Source organism: Heterodontus francisci, chromosome 8 (assembly GCF_036365525.1).
Source record: "Heterodontus francisci isolate sHetFra1 chromosome 8, sHetFra1.hap1, whole genome shotgun sequence".
Lineage (NCBI taxonomy): Eukaryota > Metazoa > Chordata > Chondrichthyes > Heterodontiformes > Heterodontidae > Heterodontus > Heterodontus francisci.
The window spans coordinates 116,961,862-116,966,741 of record NC_090378.1 but is presented as its reverse complement, the minus strand read 5'-3'; the positions used below and the strand labels follow the sequence as shown (position 1 = coordinate 116,966,741).

At 44.0% G+C, this 4,880-nt stretch overlaps 1 long non-coding RNA gene across 1 annotated transcript; it reads right to left on the bottom strand.

The window, feature by feature from the left end:
* Window positions 1-2,800: 2,800 nt before the first annotated feature.
* Window positions 2,801-3,873, bottom strand: LOC137372594 (uncharacterized). The gene is made up of 2 exons (XR_010975452.1): window positions 3,766-3,873; window positions 2,801-3,144 (listed from the first exon to the last, which is right to left on the bottom strand). It is a non-coding gene; the product is annotated as an uncharacterized lncRNA (long non-coding RNA).
* Between the last annotated feature and the right edge of the window lie 1,007 nt (window positions 3,874-4,880).

Sequence of the window (4,880 nt, the reverse complement as noted above, 5' to 3'; positions counted from 1 at the left end):
CAGCAGTTTCTGTTTTTATTCCTCCCTGTACATTCTTTGCCCAAATTTGGGACTTTATTTATTTATTTAGAGATACAGCACTGAAACAGGCCCTTCGGCCCACCGAGTCTGTGCAGACCAACAACACCCATTTATACTAACCCTACACTAACCCCATATTCTCTACCACATCCCCACCATTCTCCTACCAACTACCTACACTAGGGGCAATTTACAATGGCCAATTTACCTATCAACCTGCAAGTCGTTTGGCGGTGGAAACCCACGCAGACACAGGGAGAACTTGCAAACTCCGCACAGGCAGTACCCAGAATCGAACCCGGGTCTCTGGTGCTGTGAGGCTGCGGTGCTAACCACTGCGTCACTGTGCCGCCCATAAAAATGAATTCCATTCCTCCCTTGTCTGCACGGCCTCACAAACGCGAATCTGTTATTGTCCAGCCACCACATTCAAGCAGATCTAGTCAGCACCGCTGGAGAGATCAGAAACAGGAATCCCAGCCAGTTTTCCCCTCCCAAACCTATGGGTACTGAGGTCAATTGGAGAGTCTCCATCACTATCTCTTTATAGACCAGGGGTTGAACTTGAGACCTTTCTGGACTGCATTGTTCAGCTGCTCATTGGAGGACCTCACTGAGCTGCTGGCTGGGGATCAGTCGTTGATTTTTATATGCGGTTACTGACATGTTCTGAAGTTTTTCCCAAAAGATAGACAGCCAGCAAGTATGAAGTCCAAATCCACCTCTCAAGAGAATGCATTGTAGAATCAGCTCTGTGGTCTCCACTTCTTATATTAGTGTAAAACTTTGCATCTTTCTCCTTTTAGCAAGTTATAATTTTCTGCATGTTATACTTCCACCCTTGGCTTTCATTTCTACACAATTTATTCTTGGCCATCTGCAATTGTGACAGATCATTCAGATGGATTTTACATTCCTCAGCGTTCCCAATAACTGGAACTCTTTGTTCATTTGGAGTGATCTTGGATCAGATATTCATCTATTTCCGGAGCTCAGTATTGTTCTCTTTTACTTTAATACATCATTGGATCAATATACATTGTTCTTCCTCTATGAGCCATGACTTTCAATCCTGTAACTTTGAGATTTGACACTAAGGCCTGTATTTTCTTGATGTTGGATACTGGGGAGACAAGACTTCTGCTCGGCACTTTGACCTTGAATTAACCCCCAACCTGATTTCATGGTCAGAGCTCATTCGCTGTGCAAGTAAATCTCCTACAGTGATCCTTGCCACCAAGAGGGAGGCCTATGCTGCAAAGCCAGAAAATTCTGGAATTTCTCCAATGAGACTGTCACCACAGCACCTGAGGAAAAGGGGATTTTGAGAGAATGGGGGTATTTAAAGGGAACAGAAGAGCACAGAAAGGGAGGAATGGAATTCATTTTTAGCCTCAGTCTAATCCTAAAGCCTTAAAAGATTAGTAATTGAGATCGACAGGAAGGGAGATGAGACCACTAATAACTCCTCTCCCTCCATCCAGCTGCATGGGCATTCTACTGCCACTCACCAGTGCCTACTGCCAATTTCCAGGGCTACCACCACCCTCGAGGAACTACCACTACCTTCCAGAGCTTCCTATCACCTGCTGTTGACAGTACCAGGCACTGGCAGGGAAAACACCGGTAAGCAAGAAAATCCAGAGACTTGGTCCAGCAGTATTTGCATGTGGTCATTGGCAAATGAAATATGACAGATAAATGTGAGATAATGCACTATGATAGGAAAAATAGAAATATCGTCTTTCCTTTGAAAATAAGAAAGTGAATGGGGCAGAAGAGAAAAGTGATCTGAGGATACAAGTGAACAAATGATTAAATGCAGCATCGTAGGTCAGTAAAGATATTAAAAATTCTAACAAAGCACTGGAATTTATATCTAGGAGTTGTCATGCCACGAAGGGAAGTGGTGAATTATTAAATGAACTGGAAGAATTATGAAATAAAACTCAACTGTTGAACCGAGCTACAAAAAATGGACACCTTCGTGCCGCAGACAAAATGGAGTAAAGGTCAAGTGACCCCTCCTGTATTGTCAATAAACATGTATGTCTATTGAAGATTAAACCCATTATCCACATCTGAATTAGCTTTGGGGAAAGCACATTGAAATAGAAAAAACAGCCCATTCCATGCTAACAACTCCTATCGACAGGCATGGAGCTAACAAAGATGTTTGCAGACAGATTGACTCCAAAGCCAAGGCCAAAATTATAGGTACGAACACCTATTTATCAAAATGGACCATATTTAGACACCATCATGTAACAATTGGTTCCCATGTCCTGGAACATTGTATAAATCACCCCAGGGGACAGAGCCCTTAGTCACCTGACCGACACCCCAACCTGGTGAGTTTCTCCCTTAAAAGGTATTTCTCTGGAGAGAGAGAGATAGAGAACAGCCAATGAGCAGCCAAAGAAGGTCTTTTCCAGGCAGACCAGCTATGAGACAGTGCCAACTAAGCAGAAGCCTCAGTGATAACATCTTTTAATGACTGCAGCAGAAAAATTGCAAGGGGAACCAGGATTTCCCACCACCAACTTCAGACTGAGGCTTAACCACAAGGAGCCTATGACACTTCATCCTTTTCAAGACAATGAACATTCAGACCTGTACGGATGAAAGATTTCCTCACAAAAAAACTTCTAAAGCTTTTTTTTAAAGACTGAACTCTTTACAATTGGAATCAATATTGCACACTACCCTCTACTCTCCATCTTTTCTTGTGTGCGTGTGTTGTGGAGTATTCTTGAAAGCACTTCACACGAGACGGCTGTAGGTGAACTAAGGAAAATTTATTCAGAGATACAAGTATGCATACAGGGGAGTACATTTCTCAGTGAGATCCAAGAGGCAACTCAAAACTCCTTTGTTCAATTCACATACTTATACTTTAACTTCACGTGACATTCTCTGCGTCAACTATTTTCACATATTCACTTGGCCAGCTGCTTATTCCAACATACTTTGTTTCTACATATCAGCTATTTTTTAATCATCTAACCGTTCCAAGGCCATCAGTTTGTGGTTTGATCGTTCAATTTCCTTCTTCGTTCTTGTTCCTTCCCCAGTCATGTCTCACTTTAATTATATCTTCACATGGCCCATTGCTTCACACTTCTGAAAAACAGGTTGAGGTTACACATTATGTACAATGTTGGCAGTTTTCAACATTCCATGATTCCCTACTTTAGACCCCACTTTTGACCCCTGGTCAGATACGATCTGGCCCAGGTGGCCCAGGTGGTCATTCCCTGAATCCTCCACCTGTCGAACAATCTGAGGATCTGGGACTCGACAAACTTCAAATCCCTTCCTGAGGTCCTCTTATGGCCTTACTGAGGTCTTAGTGATCTAGGCTGAGCCTGGGACTGATTCTACCTACATTACATCATTATTACCTCTCTGAGGTTGCCCCCCGTAAGTAGGTGCGTGACCCTGTGGGCATTGGATTGTATCTTTTGGTGGCCAGCATTACCATTAGCTCTGCTTGAGACATCATCAGTCTCTGGGAACAGCAGATACACAGGCTGATTAGCAACACTACAATGGATGCACCTGCTGCCACATATCTCTCTCTGTCCCACTACTCGTACCGCATTCTTGCTATTGTTTCACTGCCTTGTGCTGAATCCTCCAGCTTCCTGGCTTTCTCTGTTGCCTGGTGTATTTGTACTCTCCCACTGGTTACTGCCTGGTAACTTTCCTTCACATATTTATTGGCCATAATCAGGGCCTTACCTATTGCCTTCCTTCCAGGCTATCTCTCCTGCGCATCATCTATGCTTTGCGTTTTGTCCCACCGTGGGCTGAACATGTATCCAGTGAGAGCCCTACCAGCTATGTGGAAGTCTCCAACAGTAAATAAGTCAATTATATGCAGACAGAAAGTGTGATTGTTGCCACACTCTAAACTTCCGTTTTATCTGTCAGGAAAGACCATTGTGTGAGGGAGGTTTGGACTGCCTTGAAGGCCTTTTCCAGAGGATTCACTGACACTACAATGGCAGAACTATTACTGATGGGCTTTAAGCTGTTGCCTGAGCAGACAATGAAATGCTGTGATTCTGGACAACATTGCCGTGTTGTCATCAGTCAGGTGGTATTCTTACTGGTCACCAAGTATTCCCGGGATCCCACCTGGTATACCCACCCAGTCTATTCTATTCCTAATGATTTGAATTTACATCCCTCTTGATAATTCTCATTCGTATGTTACTGGGGCAGGGTCATCAGAAACTTTATTATTTTCTCTCCTCCACTCGCAGTGGGTCATCAACGTTTTTAACATCGTATCATTACCCGTACTGGTAATACAGGTCAAGTTAGACTTGTGTATGTGACACTGACAAGAGGAGTTAATGCAGCCTGCAGGCTCATACAGCCAAGAGCCTACGTCGTCTCTACACGAGGACCACGGGTTTGGCAGGCAGAATGTAAGACCTGGTCTGGACAGTGATACCTGTGTTATCACATTCCTCAAACTAATCGAGATGATCCGATGGCTGTCTCCGGTCATCCTGTCCAATATCCGGACATTGGGTCTCCTTACCCACTCTCCATGGCCTCCTTTGGGCAGCTGTATGTACTGGCCAGGATGCTAACAGGTGTTGTTTCTAATAACTATCAGAGGCTTTTCCCAGGCTGCCACAGTTCCCTAGAGGATGGTTGCGATGATTCCATCTCTCCAATTCATCATTACACTGTTGGGAGAAATCACAGAGGACGCCGGTCATGACTGGTTAGTCCTTATTATCCTTTGCGCCTTTAAAAGGTTTAAGTTGGGACCAATATTTTCAACTACCCTTTCCTCTTATATCCACACGTGCGCAAGTGTCCTTGTCATTAGGACCTCA